This window comes from Erinaceus europaeus, chromosome 2, assembly GCF_950295315.1.
Source record: "Erinaceus europaeus chromosome 2, mEriEur2.1, whole genome shotgun sequence".
Classification (NCBI taxonomy): Eukaryota; Metazoa; Chordata; class Mammalia; order Eulipotyphla; family Erinaceidae; genus Erinaceus; species Erinaceus europaeus.
Window position 1 is genome coordinate 170292188 of NC_080163.1, and position 19451 is coordinate 170311638.

At 43.1% G+C, this 19451-nt stretch overlaps 1 non-coding gene across 1 annotated transcript; it reads left to right on the top strand.

Annotated features, from left to right (window-relative positions):
- The first annotated feature begins 584 nt into the window (after positions 1–584).
- LOC132537238 (U6 spliceosomal RNA) lies at positions 585–691 on the top strand. Its single transcript, XR_009548699.1, has one exon. It is a non-coding gene; the product is annotated as a U6 spliceosomal RNA (small nuclear RNA).
- Positions 692–19451: the final 18760 nt, after the last annotated feature.

The following is a 19451-nucleotide window of genomic DNA, read 5'->3' on the forward strand; positions in this document are numbered from 1 at the left end:
TGTGGTTTTAAAAAAAAAGGAAATTAAAAAAAAGAAAAAAATTGTTACTTACTAATACCAAAAAGAGAAGCAGAGCATGACTATGGCACATGCAATACTGGGGATTGAATTCAGGACTTAATGCCTACAGATCCACTGCCCTAGCCATTTTGCAATTCTAGAGTATAAATAGGTTATTTTATTTTTTTTGTTGTTGTCACCAAAGTCTCATTGTCTCCCTTTCTTTTTTTTTTTTTCTTTTCTATTCTTATCCACTCTTTTTAAATTTTTATTTGTTTTTCCTTTTGGTTTCCCTTCTTGCTTAACATTGTTGTGGTTATTAATGTCATTGTTGTTGGATAGGACAGAGAGAAATGGAGAGAGGAGGGGAAGACAGAGGGGGAGAGAAAGACAGACACCTGCAGACCTGCTTCACCACCTTTAAAGGGACTCCCCTGCAGGTGGGGAGCCAGGAGCTCTAACCACGAACCGTGATCTTTCCTCCGGTCCTTGAGCTTTGCGCCATGTGCGCTTAACCAGCTGTGCCACCACCCGACTCCAACTGTCTCCATATCTTAACACTTTTTAAATAAGATTATAATATAGTCCTAGCTTTGGTAGTACATATACTGAAATTGGCATGATACAGATAAGATTAGCATGGCCCCTGCTCAAGGATTACACACAAATTCATGAAGTGTACCATATTTTTCAAAAAAAGTTTATAAAATATATGTACACATATAAATAATTAAAATCTTTTAAAGAGCCAGTTAATGCAAGCTGGGAGGTGGTTCAGTGGTAAGAGGACTGGTTTGCATGTGTGGGATCCTAGGTCTGTCTGAACCCTGTTTCTACTTATGCTGGAGCTCTTTTAAAAGATTTATTAATTAGTGAGGGAGAAAGGGAGGAGAAAGAGAGAGAGAGAGAGAGAGAGAGATAAAGAGAGAGAGAAAACACTGTAGCATCAGTCTGTAACATGTGATGCTGGTGGTAGAATTCAGGACCTCATGCTTGAGTCCAAAACTCCAACCATTGTGCCAGCCTCCAGGGCTGCAGATTGGCTTTTTTGAAAAAAATCATGGTAATACTGTTCTCTTAACTGTACATCTTTTAAGTAATACAAAGACTTTTTAAAAATTTTTCTCAAATATTGTGCCTGGGGATCAATCACACCCAGAACCTTGCACCTGCATGGGACAGCTGAGAAGCCTCCCTGCCAGTCTCCATTCTGTATCCTTTAAGAGAGGGAGACATGCAAAGCACAGCTCCTCTATGCATGGAGTCCCTCCCATTGCCTGCCTGTGGTGTGCACTTGCAGTGTGGAGGATCAGACCCCCAGCCACATGCTACGTAAAGCATGTGCTTTACCCCCTGAGCCGCCTTCTGGTCCTGAGTTTGATTCCTGGCATTGCACGTACCATAATGATGCTCTCATTCTCTTTTATGAATAAAAAAGTTATGTTATGTATGTACTTGCATAACAATTCCCAGTTTTCCATGAAGCAATCTATGTATCTTTTTTTTGTTTGTTATTGGATAGCGACAGAGAGAAATTGAGAGAGAAGGGGGAGATAGAGAGGAATAGAGAGACAGAGAGACACCTGCAGACCTGCTTTACTACCTGTGAAGCGACTCCTCTGCAGGTGGGGAGCAGGGGGCTTGAACCAGGATCCTAAATGGTCCTTGCTCTTTGTGCCATGTGGGCTTAGCCCACTGTGCTACCTTCTGGCTCCCTTACGTATCATTTCTAAAGCCTGTTAAATCTAAAATGTTCTTAATCTTTTGTAGTAATTTCCTGATTCATGTTTTCTTGTCTTAAACATCTTAGTTCTGTTTTAGTTTGCCTTGTGGGAAGTTCCATCTGTCTTTGGTCTTGGTAATTTTCCAGGGCTTGTAGTTGAATGCCAGCAAGAATGCTCCCAGATAAAAAACAAAGAAATTGCTCTGCATGTGCTTCGAGGTAGGCTTTACCAGAAGATTATAGAGAAAGACAGGTGTCAACAGCAAAATGCCAAAAGACTGCAGGTAATATATATATACATTTAAATGAAAGAAAGAAAGAAAGGTGGGGGTCAGGTGGTAGTGCAGGAGGTTGAGTGCAGGAGGTGCAAATCACAAGGACTGGTGTAAGGAACCTGGGTTGAGCCCCTGGCTCCCCACCTGCAGGGGGTCGATTCATAAGTGCTGAAGCAGGTCTGCAGATGTCTTATCTTTCTCTCCCTCTCTCTATCTTCCCCTCCTCTCTCGATTTCTGTCTGTCCTATCCACAAACAATGACAGCAATAACAACAATAATAATAACCACAATAATTATAAAACAACAAGGGCAACAAAATGGAAAGGAAAAAAAAAGATTTATTTATTAATGAGAAGGAGTAAGGGAAGAACCAGAGCATCACTGTGACATATGCAATGCCAGAGATTAAACTGAGAACTTCATGCTTTAGAGTCCAATGTCTTATTCACTGTACCACCTCTCAGGACACTGCAGATAAAATTTATTTAGTAGAATCACTTAACAACTGTTCGAAGAGTCACTCTGCTCATGCCTTACATATGGGAGTCCCTGGGCTTGATTCCTGGCACCACTGAACGGCAACACAGATACAGCAAGCCAAGTTCAGTGGATAGTAGATCTGTGCTTAGGTCTCTATCTCAAAATTGTAAGCATTGAACTGAGAGGTAGCTTATTGGTAAATTGCATACTGCACATGGCAGGAGGCCCCAAGTTTGATCCCCAACATACAGAAGTTCTGAGTGGTGCTCTATCCATAAAAATAAATAAACGAAGGGGTCCAGAGCTTGCTCCCCCAGTAGAGTGCACATCACATCACCATGCTTGCAGACCTGGTGTTGAGCCCTAACACAACATGGGAGCACCAGGCATGATGGCAGGTTCTGTGATGTTTCTCACATGCTCTTTCTCCCACTTTTTCTATTTCATTTTTAAAGTCAAATTTCTTTTATATATATTAATATATTTATTTATTATTGGACCGAGACAGACAAATTGGGAGGAGAGGAGGAGTTAGAAAAGGAGAGAGACAGAGAAACACCTGCAGCCTTGCTTTACCACTTGTGAAGCTTCCCCTACCCCCTGCAGCTGGGGACCAGGGACTTGAACATGATTCCTTATGCACTGAAATTTCTGTGCTTAAACAGATGCACCACTGCTGGCCCCCTGTATATTTTATTCATTTATTATTTCCTGGATAGAAATTGAGAGGGAACAGAAGATGTAGAGGGGGAGACACAGAGAGACACCTGCAGCGCTGCCTCACCACTTGTGAAGCTTCTCCTCAGCTGGTTGTATCTTGGGCTTGAACCTTAGTCCTTGTGAATTGTAACATGTTCACTCTACTGGTTACATCACCTCCCGGACCCCATTTTTTTCATTTTAAATTTAAAAGGAGAAAACAACTGTTGGCAATAGTAGAATTATGTAGTATAAAACTGTTGTACTAAAATACATTGATATATGCATCTTTTTTTAAAGGTCATTTTGTGATTGCACATGTATAGTGTGAGAGGACCAATGTTCAAGCCCTTGACCCCCAATTGCAGGCAGTAGCTTCACAAGCAGTGAAACACTATCTTAATGTGTCTCACTTTCTTTTTCCACTCTATCTCCCCTTTCCATCTCTATTTCTTTCTCTCTTACAAAACAAAAAGAAAAAAGACTTTTTAAAGGTTACTTTATATTAAAAATGTTATTTCATTATACTTGACCAAGTAAAAATATCTCAGGACATATAGAAAATATACTCCATTGAGAATAAGAAATAACTTGAATGTTTAGGCTCTCTGTGTCTGTTCCAGAAGGGGTTTGCTAAGAAGTAATGGTTGGGAAATCCAAATTCCTAGCTTCAAGTCTACCTACTGATGCTCCTCTGCAATCTGAGACCATCGCAGGCAAGGGATTAATATATCATTTGCACTGTCACTTACACTACTGCAGGCTAAAACACGGGTAGGGAAAGTGGAAAGGACAAAAGTAGGAAAAACTAAGATATCTAAATCAAAGTGACTAGTGACAGTTACTATAATGCTTACTGTTACGCAACCCACTTTTCCTAAAATGCTACAAGGTTTATTGCAAATAACTAAAAAATCTGGGTATTTTGAGCTTCCACATTCTCTTTCAACACCATTCAGATTTTACTTTTGTTTCTAAAGATTTATTTATTAATGAGAGAAATAGGGGAGAGGAAGAAGGAGACAGCATCACTCTGACACATCTGATGCCGGAGACCAAACTTGAGACCTCACACCTAAGAACTCCAAAGCTTAATCCACTGCACAACCTCCCAGACAGTGGCAGCCTTTATTTTTTTATAATTTAAAATATTATGATACTTTGCTTACTTAAGAGGCAAAATATTTATACAATCTGAAGAGAACAAGAGTATACATACTTTGCTTATTTAAATGATACATACACTTTAGTAGAACTTACACATTTGAATAAAACTACATACATATGTAATTCAAAATCTAGGAAATATCGAAAAATGTAGTGGGGGAAAAACCCTTTCTTGCCCCTTGACCTTAGACTCTATAAGTAGAAAATATTAGAGTATGGTTTTTTAAATGAATTAATTTATTTTCCCTTTTTAGTTGCCCTTGTTTAACATTGTTGTAGTTATTGATGTTGTTGTTGTTGGATAGGACAGATAGAAATGGAGAGAGGAGGGGAAGACAGAGGGGGAGAGAAAGACAGATACCTGCAGACCTGCTTCACTGCTTGTGAAGTACCTTTCCTGCAGGTGGGGAGCTTGGGGCCAGAACCAGGATCCTTCTGCTGGTCCTTGCGCTTTGCAGTATGGTCTTGGCAGAGCTATTTATTTCTGAACCCACAGGGAGTCGTAATAAATCTATGTAATAATATGTTTTATTTTAAAACTTGAAAGTATCTTAATTTCCATAAAAATTTCATAAAAATGACCTTTAAACCAATTTTCTCTTTAGAGAGTTATGATACAAATCCTGAATAGAAACAGCTTGAGAAAGAAGTTTGAGTTAACACATTAGTAAATTTGCGGAGAACGGACTGATGTGGGTAAAATATAGCTTTTTAATTATTTTTAATTTCATGAACTACAGAAAGGGGTAGAGGGGCACAGAAGCAGCGCTCTAGCATATGCAGTGCTTGGGATTGGACTCAGGACCTACAATTTAGAAACTCTAATTTCTTCCATGGTGCAACCTACCCATCTTCAGAGATATTTTTCTTTTGTTCTAAAGATCTTATTTATTCATTAATGAGAGAGAGAGGAGCAGGGAGAATCTGCACGTTACTCTGGTATATGTGGCACTGGGGATTGAACTTGGGACCTCATGCCTGAGAATCCTGTACTTTATCCACTCTGCCTCCTTCTCCCAGACCACTCATAATTTGGCTTTGATTGGAACTGGAACTACTGAAGAAGCACTCTTGGGGGCTGGGTGGTAGTGCAGCGGTTAAGCACCCATGGCACAAAGCTTAAGGTTAGGGGTTGGGATCCTGGTTTGAGCTCCCCACCTGCAGGGATGTAACTCCACAAGCAGTGAAGCAGGTCTGCAGGTGTCTGTATTTCTCTCCTACTCCTTGTCTCCCCCCCCACCCTTAATTTCTCTGTCCTATCCAGCAACAATGATAAACAAAAAGAACAACAAAGGGCAAGGGGGGGGGGATGGCCTCCAGGAGCAGTGGATTTGTAGTGCAGGAGGCAAAAGAAAAAGAAACACTCTTACTCCATAAGTAAACCTGATATAACAAGAGTCTTAAACAATTAAGTTCCTTCTACGCTTGCTCTTGTCAATTGTATGTGTCTGACCTTCAGAAATAGAAATCCTTAGAAGAAAATTTACAAGTGCCTTTTCCATTGTAGTAAAGATAGTGATTGTGTTAAAATGTGAATTCCTTTCTATCTCTGCACAGGTTGGAACAGGAGCCCAGTCAGAAAGAATTCGGACCTACAATTTTACCCAGAAGAGAGTCACTGACCACAGGGTAGGATATGAAGTCCAAGATATTAAGGTAATATTACTGAATGTTCTTGCTGTATCTTTGATTTATTAAGGAATCAAATTTCGGGGCCTGGTGGTAGCACAACAGGTTCAGCATACATGGTGCAAAGAAGCCACCTGGCAGCGGTCCCAGTTCATGCAGATGCATGTGGTCCTGGTGATACTGCGGGGCCCATCCATGCTGGCTCTGGGCACAGCTCAATGGCCCCCATCTGTGCAGTACTTAGGGCCCGGGGAGCCCACAGTGGACCGCAGGACAGCAGCAAGGCCCCTGTGTCGCCCTAGTTACAACATCTTCACTGGAGTGACTGTCAGTATCACCTAGAGATGCCTGCTAGCCATATGCTGCTGGGCATTTCAGTGTTTGTTTCGCCTTTCTTTTTATTATTTTTTATATATTCTCTTTTGTTGCCCTTTTTTATTGTTGTTGGAATTATTAGTATTGATGTCATCCTTGTTAGACAGGACAGAGAAAAATTGAGAAAGGAGGGGAAGACAGATGGGGAGAGAAAGACAACTGTAGATCTGCCTCACTGCCTGTGAAGCAACTGCCCTACAAGCAGGGAGCTGGGGGCTCGAACTGTGATCCTTCAGAAGGCCTTGCGTTTTTGCCCCACTTGGCTTAACTGGCTGCGCTACTGCTCAGTTCCCTTTTTCCCCGCTTTTTAAAAAAAATTATTTATTTATTCCCTTTTGTTGCCCTTGTTTTATTGTTGTTAAGATTTTATTTTTAAATATCTATTTATTCGGTTTTGTTGCCTTTTTTTGTTGTTGTTGTTGTAGTTATTGTTGTTTTGTTGGGTGGGACGGAGAGAAATGGAGAGAGGAGGGGAAGACAGAGAGGGGGAGAGAAAGATAGACACCTGCAGACCTGCTTCACTGCCTGTGAAGCGACTCCCCTGCAGGTGGGGAGCCGGGGGCTGAAACCGGGATCCACATGGTGATCCTTCTGCTTGTGCACTTGTGCTTAACCTGCTTCACTACCAACCAAATCCCCTGTTGTAGTTGTTGTTGTTACTGATGTCATCATTGTTGGATAGGACAGACAGAAATGAGGAGAGGAGGGGGTCGGGCGGTGGCGCAGTGGGTTAAGCGCACGTGGCGCAAAGGGCAGGGACTGGCGTAAGGATCCTGGTTCGAGCCCCCGGCCCCCCACCTGCAGGGGAGTCGCTTCACAGGCGGTGTTGTAGGTCTGCAGGTGTCTATCCTTCTCTCCCCCTCTCTCTGTCTTCCCCTCCTCTCTCCATTTCTCTCTGTCCTATCCAAGAACAAAGCAATGTCAACAATGGCAATAATAACCGCAATGAGGCTGCAACAACTAGGGCAACAAAAAGGGCAAAAATGGCCTCCAGGAGCGGTGGATTCATGGTGCAGGCACTGAGCACAGCAATAACCATGGAGGAAAAAAAAATGAGGAGAGGAAGGGAAGACAGAGGGGAGAGAAACATAGACACCTACAGACCTGCTTCACTGCTTGTGAAGCGACTCCCCTACAGGTGGGAAGCCAGGGGCTCCAACCTGGATCATTACCCCCATCCTTGCACTTTGAGCCATGGGCACATAATCAGCTGCACTACCACCCAAGTCTCCTCTTTTCCCTTTCTATATGCACTGAGTATGTGCTTGTCTCTGAAGGTCATGTATACCCTATGAGTTTTAGTCTTTTTTTTTTTACCTCCATAGTTATCATTGGGCTTGGTGGCAGCACTAGGAATCCACTGATCCTGGAGGCTATTTTTACCATTTCATTGCCCTTGTTGTTGTTGTTGTTGCTATACCTGTTGTTGTTGGACAGGACAGAGAGAAACTGAGAGAGGACAGGAAGACAGAGAGGGGGAGAGAAAGACAGACACCTGCAGACCTACTTCACTGCTAGTGAAGCGACCTCCCCCACACACATAAGGAAGTGGGGGCTCAAACTGGGATCTTTATGCCCATCCTAGTGCTTTGAGCCATGTGTGCGTCTCCCGCTGTGTACGGCCCAGCCCCTGGTATTTGCCTTTAATGACTTTGGTGTACCTTACTAATAATGAGACTATTTCTCATATAGACTCAGAATAATACTTTGATCGGACTTTTCAGGAAGCATTTCTTTAGATCATGTTCAGAGTTATATTTCTCTTTTTAAATATTTTTCATGACATGCCCGATTTTATATATATGGAGACAGAGATAGAGGCAAAGGCCGGGACTGAGAGACAGAGAGACAGCGTCCCAGCATATACAGAACCTATCTGGCTGGAATGATCACCTAATCTGGCACTCTCTCCGTCTCAGGAGATGTTCTCATCCCTACTCCCAGCCTGTCCTGGGACCCTCTTCCTAGTAATTGCTACCTCTGCATTTTTCCTAGTTAACATTAATTTTTGGTCATTTGAGAGTTGGTCTCTATTCTTGAATGTTGCTCACACTTTCAAGGTGTTTCCCTACTCCCCCCTACATTAAGGAACACTTTAACTGCTATGTGGATACAATATATTTCCTTGCAAGGGAGTATTTGAAACTATGATCTGTATTTAAAGTTGATTTACAAAGTGCTGAGTTTGCTAGAATATATATCTGTCATTTACAAGGAAACAGTCACTGTGCAAGAAGAAATACAGTGTTGACAGTAGTGTTTCAAATATATAGTGTTCTTATGCACTCAGTCCAAGAGTTACTGAAATCAACAGTGTTTACTCTCAAACTGTAGTCAAGTCTGTGGAGCTAAGAGAATTTACATTTTTACTTGATTCATTTTTTGTGAACCTTTGGGAAGCTAAAGGCAAGTTTTCTTCAAGTAGATCATGTGAAAAGTGGGTTGTAACCCCAGTTTTTTAAAAATTATTATTCAAGGTTGCACAGCATCAGATGTGTCTGACTTCTAAGGAAAATGAGACCCCAGACACATTGATGGGTGAGTGTCAAAATATTTAAGTTGGGATGGTTGGATTTGAAATATCAGTTCAAAACTCTCTCAATAGCAGCTGTTTAGTATTAAGCTTAATTGTCTTCACAGATTTCATCCATCCTGACCAGCCCTTACTGTGGCACAAAACTCAGACCTGCCTTGCTAAAAGTTTTCTTTAGTACACTAAAGAATATACTAATTTGTACATCTGGGGAACAATATAGTTGCTGGGTCTTTCTATTTGTTTTGTCATCTCAGTGTAATTTGTTTTAGGTAAAATACTTAATTAAAATAATGAAAGTAGAAAACAGGCATTGCACAATGTAAAGGCATCAATACCCCTGTCCCAAACTCACCTGTTCCCAGTGTCTTTTTATCCCATTTTCCGTGTTTTCAGCTACATGTTCTCAGGGAAAAAAAAACAAAACTCAGACCTGCTCCTCTGCACCTCTAACCACACTTGATGGTGTTGTTAGCCAGAGAGAGGTGAAGTCTCCTATTTTTTTCACCAAGAAGTGCTGTCTTGAAAAAAATATTTTGAGGGAGAGGCTGGGTGGTGAGGCTAGTTGAGAGCACATGTTACAGTGCTAAAGGACTCAGGTTCAAGCCCCTGTTCCCCACCTGCAGGGGGAAAGCTTCATGAGTGGTGAAGCTGTGCTGCTGGTGTCTCCCTCCATATCACCCCCATTCCTTCTCAATTTTAGGCTGTCTATCCCATCAATAAATATATAAAGATAATAAAATATTTTTAAATATGTATATTGAAGGGTCTGGCAGTGTACCTGGTTAAGCACACATAGTACTCAGAACAAGGACCCATGCAAGGATCAAGTTTCAAACCCCACTCCCCACCTTCAGGGGGGTCGCTTCACAAGAGTCGAAGCAGGTCTGCTAGTGTGTCCTTCGTTCTCCCTCCTCTCACCTCTCAATTTCTTTTTTTAAATTTTTTTTATATTTACTTATTTATTCCCTTTTGTTGCCCTTGGTGTTTTATTGTTGTAGTTATTATCAATGTCATTGTTGGATAGGACAGAGAGAAATGGAGAGAGGAGGGAAAGACAGAGAAGAGGAGAGAAAGATAGACACCTGCAGACCTGCTTCACCACCTGTGAAGCAAGTCCCCTGCAGGTGGGGAGCCGGGGCTCAAACCGGGATCCTTTCGCCGGTCCTTGCATTTGGAGCCACATGCGCTTAACCCGCTGTGCTACCGCCCGACTCCCACCTCTCAATTTCTGTATTATCCAATAAAATGAAAAAATAGGCCACCAGGAAAAGTGGATCCTTATTGAGCCCCAGCAATAAATAACCCTGGAGGCAAAAAAAAGGAAAAATCTTTTAATTGATTTATTCATTTACTTCACTAATCATATCTTTCTCTCCCCCCTCTGTCTTCCGCTCCTCTCAATTTCTCTCTGTCCTGTCCAACAACAATGACAGAAATAAAAATCAATAATAACTACAACAAAGATAAAAAACAAGGTCAAAAAAAGGAAAAAATACCCTCCAGGAGCAGTGGATTTGTAGCATAGGCACTGAGCCACAGCAATTCCACGGGGGGGGGGGGGGGAATTAAAGAAAAAAAGAAAAATAGAGAGAGAGGGGGACTTTTAAACCTACTTCACCACTCATTAAAAATCCTTCCTGCTGGTGGGGAGTAGGGGCTCAAACCCAGGTCCCTGTGTATGGTAAGAGCAGTCTCAGCTATGTGCATCACCAGCCATGCCCCATTCTAACGTAGTTATCTAGTTGTCTGTGTTTAGGTTGCTTCCATATTTTGACTTACCAACTATATAGCTATATAAACATAGCTGTGCATATGTCTTGGGACTAGCATACAATTAAATATTAGAAATTAAAGTACATATATATGTTTTTAACAGACTATTATTATTGGAAAGGGCAGAGAGAAATTTAGAAGGGGGGGGAGGTGGAGAAGGCGAGAGACACGTATGCACCTGCAGCCCTGCTTCACCACTCTTGAAGCTTTCTCCAACTCAGGCGGAGATCAGAGGCCTCAACCTGGGTCACTGTGCACTGTAACATGTGGGCTCAACCAGATGTGTCACTGCCTGGACCATAAAATATATATATATTCTTTTTATATTTAAAAAATATTTTTATTAATATTTCTTTATTCCCTTTTGTTGCCCTTGTTTTATTGCTGTAGTTATTACTGTTGTAGCCGTTGTTGGAAAGAACAGAGCGAAATGGAGAGAGGAGGGGAATACGGGGGAGAGAAAGATAGACACCTGCAGATGTGCTTCACACCTGTGAAGCAAACCCCCTGCAGGTGGGGAGCCTGAGGCTCTAACTGGGATCCTGATGCCTGTCCTTGTGCTTTGCACCACGTACACTTAACCAGATGCACTACCAGCGGACTCCCAATTCTTTATATTTTAATGAGAGACATACAAAAAGAGAAAGATCAGAGCACTGCTCAGCTCTGGGTTATGGTGGAGCTGAAAATTGATCCTGGGACTTCAGAGCCTCAGGCATGGAAGCCTTTGACATACAGAACCATTATGCTGGCTCCCCAGCAGGGTCAGTGGAAGATAAGGAAGTTAGATGAGTGACATGCCTGGAGACAATCTGAGTATTCAAGACTATCGGAAGTTCTCAAAAATTGAGAAAAGTGGGCAGTTCAAAGCCCTGCTCTACACCTACAAGAGGGACACTGCACAAGCAGGGAAGCAGGTCTTTCTCCCTCTTTCTCTCCATCTTTCTCAATTTCTCTTTCCTATTCAAAAAAAGTAGAAGGAAAAGAAAAAAATAAATCTAACAAAACAAAACAATGTGTCTAAATGGTCATACTAAATTATTGCTAGGCAATTACATTTTTAAAATTTTATACTTATTTATTTTCCCTTTTCTTGCCTTTGTGTTTTATTGTTGTTGTAGTTATTGTTGTTGTAAATGATGTCATCATTGTTACATAGGACAGAGAGAAATGGACAGAGTAGGGGAAGACAGAGAGAGGGAGAGAAAGATAGACACCTGCAGACCTGCTTCACGGCCTTTGAAGCAACCCCCTGCAGGTGGGGATCCTGGGGCTCCAACCAGGATCCTTACACTGGTCCTTGCGCTTTGTGACACGTACACTTAACCCGTTGTGCTACCACAAAGCCCCGAAATTTGATTCCTTAATAAATCAAAGATACATTAAGCACATTCAGCAATATTACCTTAATATCTTGGTCTTCATATCCTACCCTGTGGTCAGTGACACTATTCTGGGTGAAATTGTAGGTCCAAATTCTTTCTGACTGGGCTCTTGTTCCAACCTTTCAGTGATAGAAATTCACATTTTAACATAATCACTATCTTTACTACAATGGAAAAGGCACTTGTAAATTTTTTTTTCTAAGGATTTCTATTTCTAGAGGTCAGGCACATACAACTGACAAGGAGCAAGAGTGGAAGGAACTTAGTTGTTTAAAACTCTTGTTATCTCAGGTTTACTTATGGAGTAAGTGTTTTTTTTTTCCCTTCTGCACTACAAATCCACTGCTGCTGGAGGCCATCCCCCATCCCTCTTTTTGTTGCCCTTTGTGTTTATCATTGTTGCTGGATAGGACAGAGAAATTGAGGGTCGGGGGGAGACAAAGAGTGGGAGAGAAAGACAGACACCTGCAGACCTGCGTCACCCCCTGTGAAGTGACATCCCTGCAGGTGGAGAGCTCAAACCAGGCTCCCAACCCCCATCCTAGCCCTTCATGCCATGTGTGCTTAACCCGCTGCACTACCACCCAGCCCCCAAGAGTGCCTCTTCAGTAGTTCCACTTCCAATCAAAGCCAAATTATCAGTGGTCTGGGAGGAGGAGGCAGAGTGGATAAAGTGCAGGATTCTCAGGCATGAGGTCCCAAGTTCAATTCCCCAGTGCCACATATACCAGAGTAACATGCTGATCCTCCCTTCTCCTCTCTCTCTCATTAATGAATAAATAAGATCTTTAGAAAAAACAAAAGAAAAATATCTCTGAAGATGGGTAAGTTGCACCATGGAAGAAATTAGAGCTTCTGTATTTTAGGTCCTGAGTCCAATCCCAAGCACTGCATATGTTAGAGTGCTGCTTCTGTGCCCCTATACCCCCTTCTGTAGTTCATGAAATTAAAATAATTAAAAATTATATTTTTACCCACACAAGTCCTTACTCCAGCAAGTTTACAACTGAGTTAACTCAAATGTCTTTCTCAAGCTGTTTCTATTCAGGATTTGTATCATAACTGTCTAAAGAGAAAATTGGTTTAAAGGTCATTTTTATGGATTTTTTTGTAAATTAAGATACTTTCAAGTTTTAAAATAAAAAACAGTATTACAAAAATTCATTATGACTCCCTGTGGGTTCAGAAATAAATAGCTCTGCCAAAACCATACTGCAAAGTGCAAGAACCAGCGGAAGGATCACAGTTCTGGCCCCTGCCAAAACCATACTGCAAAGTGCAAGAACCAGCGGAAGGATCCCAGTTCTGGCCCCCAGCTCCTCACCTGTGGGGGAATCACTTCACAAGCTGTGAAGCAGGTCTGCAGGTATCTCTTTATCTTCCCCTCTCTGTCTTCCCCCTCCTGTTGGTCTGCTTCTAAATTCTGCTTCTAAGACCTCTTCTGTTGCACTACCTAAGGTGTGGTCTACTTACATAATCACTGTGTTACCTGGGAACTGCCTTGCCTGTAGGGCATTGGTTTAATCCACACTGGTTTCTGAGCTTTTTCCTTCTCCCCACCCCATATCTTACCTAAATCTTCTTCCAACCTGACAGTTACATCTCAGGATATATAAGGACAGGATTATGATTAGAGATAGCTCTGGTTAGATCACACTGCATTCCCCACTCAATAAAGATTGAACTGCATCCCAGTTCAGCCATGACTCCCTGGTCTTCTGTCTCCCACGCACAAAGGTAGCCTGGCACCCACCTCTCTCCATTTCTCTCTGTCCTATTCACCAACAACTACATCAATAACCACAACAGTGTTAAACAACAAAGGCAACAAAAAAGGGGAAAATTAATTAATCAAAAAAAAAACATACTGTAGTATTTTCTACTGATAGTGTCTAAGATCAATGGGCAGGAAAGGGTTTTTCCCCCACAACCTTTTTCTATATTTCCGAGATTTTCAATTACATATGTATGTAGTGTTATTCAAATATGTAAGTTCTACTAAAGTGTATGTATCACTTAAATAAGCAAAGTATGTATATTCTTGTTCTCTTCAGATTGTATAAATCTATTGCCTTTTAAGTAAGCAAAGTATTATAATATTTTAAATTATAAAAAAAAAGGCTGCCACTGTCTGGGAGGTTGTGCAGTGGATAAAGCTTTGGAGTTCTTATGTGTGAGGTCTCAAGTTTGATCTCAGGCATCAGATGTGTCAGAGTGATGCTGTGGTTTTCCTCCTTCTTCTCCCCTATTTCTCTCACTAATAAAGAAATCTTTTTTTTTTAAGTAAAGCCTGAGTAAGGATGAAAGACAATGTGGAAGTCCAAAATAGCCATGTTTTTTAGTTATTTGCAGTAAAAATTGAAGCATTTTAGGAAAAATGGGTTGCATAGCAGTAAGCATTAAATAACTGTCATTAGACACATTCAGATAATTTAGTTTTCCCCTACTTTTGTCCTTTCCACTTTCCTTACCCTTGTTTTAGCCTGCAGTAGTGTAACTGACAGTGCAAATAATGTATTTATCCCTTGCCTGCGATGGTCTCAGATTGCAGAGGAGCATCAGTAGGTAGACTTGAAGCTAGGGATTTGCATTTAGAAACCACTACTTCTTAGCAAACCACTTCTGGCACAGACACCAGAGCCTAAACATTCAAGTTATTTCCTATTCACAACGGAGTATATTTTCTATATGTCCTGAGATATTTTTACTTGGTCAAGAATAATGAAAAAACATTTTTTATATAAAGTAACTTTTTCAAAAGTTTTTTTTCTTTTTACTTGGTAAGACAGAAATAAACAGAGATGGAAAGGGGAGATAGAGTGGAAAAAGAAAGTAAGACACATTAAGATACTGTTTCACTGCTTGTGAAGCTTCCCCCTGTAAGTGGGGATCAGGGACTTGAGCCCTCGTCCTCTCACACTATAACATGTGCACTCACAAAGTGACCTTTAAAAAAAGATGAATATATTGATGTATTTTAGTGCACCTGTTTCATACTCACATAATTCTACTGTTGCCAACAGTTGTTTTCTCCTTTTAAATTTAAATGAAAAAATGGGGTCTGGGAGGTGATGTAACCAGTGGAGTGCACGTTACAATGCGCAAGGACTGAGGTTCAAGCCCAAGATCAATCCAGCTGAGGAGAAGCTTCATAAGTGGTGAGGCAGCGCTGCAGGTGTCTCTCTGTGTCTCCCCCTCTACATCTTCTGTTCCCTCTCAATTTCTATCCAGGAAATAATAAATGAGTAAAATATACAGGGGGCCAGCTGTGGTGCATCTGGTTAAGCACAGAAATTACAGTGCATAAGGAACCAGGTTCAAGTCTCTGGTCCCCAGCTGCAGGGGGTAGGGGAAGCTTCACAAGTGGTAAAGCAAGGCTGCAGGTGTTTCTCTGTCTCTCTCCTTTTCTAACTCCTCCTCTCCTCCCAATTTCTCTGTCTCGGTCCAATAATAAATAAATATATTAATATATATAAAAGAAAATTGACTTTAAAAATTAAAATATGAAATAGAAAAAGTGGGATAAAGAGCATGTGAGAAACATCACAGAACCTGCCATCATGCCTGGTGCTCCCATGTTGTGTTAGGGCTCAACACCAGGTCTGCAAGCATGGTGATGTGATGTGCACTCTACTGGGGGAGCAAGCTCTGGACCCCTTTGTTTATTTATTTTTATGGATAGAGCACCACTCAGAACTTCTGTATGTTGGGGATCAAACTTGGGCCTCATGCATGTGCAGTATGCAATTTACCACTAAATTTCCTCTCAGTTCAATGCTTATGATTTTGAGATAGTGACCTAAGCACAGCTATACCATCCATGAAACTTCACTTGCTATTTCTGTGTTACTGTTCAGTGGTGCCAGGAATCAAGCCCAGGGACTCCCACAATAAGGTATGTGCAAAGTGACTCTTCGAAGAGTTGTTAAGTGATTCTACTAAATAAATATTATCTGCAGTGTCCTGAGAGGTGGTACAGTGAATAAGACACTGGACTCTAAAGCATGAAGGCCCAGCTGGCGCGGTCACTGCGGGCTGTGGACAGAGAGAGAGGTTGTCAGCGGGTGAGGGTGAGCAAGAGCCGCGTGTGTGACCACACGAAGGGCAGCGGCGACTCTGCTCCAGGCCGAAGGGCAGGTGGGGGGGGGGGGCTGCAGCTCTCCATCACCCTCACAAGGCCCAGCTCCACCCAGCGCCCTGCAGTATTACAAAAAAATATTGGGTGCCGGGCAGTAGCACAGCGGGTTAAGCGCACGTGCAGCAGAGCGCAAGGACTGACATAAGGACCCTGGTTCGAGACACTGGCTCCCCACCTGCAGGTGGGTCGCTTCACAGACGGTGGAGCAGGTCTTCGGGTGTTTTTTTCTTTTTACTTTTTTTAATTATCTTTATTTACTGAATAGAGACAGTCAGAAATTGAGCACTTCTTCACCACTTGTGAAGTTTTCCCCTGCAGGTGGGGAGTGGGGGCTTGAACCCAGGACTTTGTGCATTGTAACATGTGCGCTCAACCAGGTGCGCCACCACCCGGCCCCGGTCTGCAGGAATCTCTCTCTTTCTCTCCCCCTCTCTGTCTTCCCCTCCTCTCTCCATTTCTCTCTGTCCTATCCAACAATGATGACATCAATAACAACAATAATAACTATCAAAATAAAAGACAAGGGTAACAAAGGGAAAAATAAATCAATATTTAAAAAAAAAGGAAGCGAGGCAGACACCTGCCACATTGCTTCATCACTTGCAAAGCTTTCTCCCTGCAGGTGGGGAGCAAGGGCTCGAACAAGGGTCCCTGCAAACTGTAACATGTGCGCTCAGCGTCCTGATTTTATTAAGCGAGTTCCCCCCACACAGTGGAAGCAGTGACATTTTAGTTCAGAGTCTCCAGGGTGTTCTCTGAAGGCACATGTGTATTTATGTATTTACTGAAGCTGAGCACCCCCAACCCGCAGTGGGGCCGGGGCTTGAACCTGGGTCCTTGCTCGTGGTTCCACGTGCGCTTAGCCAGGTGCAGCAGTGTGCAGCCGCCCCATGGCATTTCCTGAAGGTCACAGGCACAGGGCACACATGGCCGCTTCCCTGACACGTGCCCTGCGGTCTCCGCCCTCAGGAAGCCCAGGCAGGGGTTGTGGGGCTTCTTGCCAGAGCTGCCAGCAAAGGCGTGGGCTTTGCGGTTAGGGCGGTGGCAGGGCTCTTGCTGTGAGTATTCTGGGGGCTGTCTCCTGGAAGGGGCCCAAGCAGGAGCCGCAGACCAGGCACGTGTGAAAGTCACGGGTCTGTACTCAGCTGCACACACGTGTCCAGCACCTGCTGGGAGCCATTGGGGCTTGGAAGTTGGCCGCAGGGGCTGAGGTGGGACTCACTCACCGATGGGGAATGCCCAGATTTTGCCCCTGGCCTGCTTGTACTTTGTGTTTATAATCTGCCTGTGATGCATTTGTAAGTGGGCGGCAATACAGGACAGAAAGACTGAAAATATAGGGGGCCAGGCGGTGGTGCAGCGGGATAAGCCCACTTGGCACCAAGTGCAAAGATCCTGGTTCAAGCCCCCAGCTCCCCACCTGCAGGGGAGTCGCTTCACAGGCGGTGAAGCAGGTCTGCAGGTGTCTTTCTCTCCCCCTCTCTGTCTTCCCCTCCTCTCTCCATTTCTGTCTGTCCTATCCAACAACAGCAATAACAACAACAATGGATTGAAGCCCCAGTGATAACCCTGAAGGCAAAACAGCAACAACAACAACAAGCCTGAGACTGTAATAAAGGATTAGGAAGTGTAGAAGGTCTGAAGCAGTGCAGGTGTGTAGTGCAGGCTGGCCTTCCCGGGTGAGCAAGGGATGACAGGTGGAGCCGGTGAAGGCCGGGCTGAACCTTTACTGAGAAGGCACTTCTGTAACCTCACTAGCTCCTGTCTCCTAGAGGACCCCCACACCCCCAGTGGGGTCTCTTATGTGGAGGCTCAACTTTCCCAGGCACAGCTCTGCAGGAAAGATAACAGTAACCAGATAAGGCAACCAGACCCTGAGCAGCGGGTCCAAGTCCCACCCCTTAACCTGCAGCCTCTGCTTCTGGGATGATGCTTTTTGCTCTCCATCCTGCGCCCCATATAAGCCTGTGCTTCCCCTCCATCCTGTGTCAGACTTATCAGAAAGATCTGAGCCCCTGGCCCAAGCAGGAATAAAAGGCTCTTTTCCTCCTACACCCACCTGGGCTTCGGTCGTCTTGATTATTAACAGAGTTCCTCAGCATCCTCTCCCTTGTTCAGTCCACAGACCTGCAGTGCAGCCCTGCTGTCATGGGGCACATGGCCCAGGGAGGGGCTAGGCTCCGGGATGGGTGGCCGTGATGGCTCTGATGGAGCAGGGTTCAAGCCTCCGTTCCTCACCTGCAGGAGGAAAGTTTTGCAAGTGGTGAAGCAGGTCTGCAGGTGTCTCTCTGTCTCTCTCCCTCTCTCTCTCCTCCTCTTCTCTCAATTTCTCTGTCTCTATCCAATAACAAATCAATAGAATTAAAAATTGCTGAATGCCTCTAGCTGAGCCGTAATATCAATCTACATGTACTTTCTATCTATGGTTCTTATTTAACATTATGCACTGTCATAAGTTGGTCATTCACAATTAAAATATGTGAATGGACCTATTAGTAGAATCTGGTTTCTAGGTACTGAAGAACACTGAGTGATTTTTGTTTATTTTGCTGCTATGTGTAGGGGATGAGTGCCCTCAGGTGGCTGAATCCCAAAACTGCAGCTAAAGCAAATCTGCCTGAACCTTTTGGAGGTGAAGTTCCAGAGTTCAATCCTGGTTGCCCCTGTGATGACTGGTTGTTTCTCTGTCTCCTCCTATATTTCTCATGAATAAAGAAATTCTTTAAAAAAACAAAACTGGGAGTCGGGCGGTAGCGCAGCAGGTTAAGCGCAGTTTTTGTGAGGCGTAAAGAGCCAGACTCGAGCCTCTGGCTCCCCACCTGCAGGGGGGTCGCTTCACAGGCCAGGGGGTGAAGCAGTTCTGCAGGTGTCTATCTTTCTCTCCCCCTCTCTGTCTTCCCCTCCTCTCTGTTTCTCTCTGTCCTATCTAACAACAACAACATCAATAACAACAACAAGGGCAACAAAAGGGAAAGTAAATAAATATAAAAAATAAAAAAACAAAACAAAACAAAGGGATCTATTCTAGGCTACATCAAGTCCTGTAATGGTTACTTGAATGTACACTTTTTACACTACAGTTGAAGGTCATCAAAGAATATCAACTCTTTTGCCATTCCACTTGCCAAGTGACATTCCCTTTGTACATACATACATACATACATACACACACACACACACACACACACACACACACACACTTATGCTCCTGGAAATAGTGTGTCTCTGACAGCATCCATGTAAATATCCTACTGTGATACTTACTCTTTA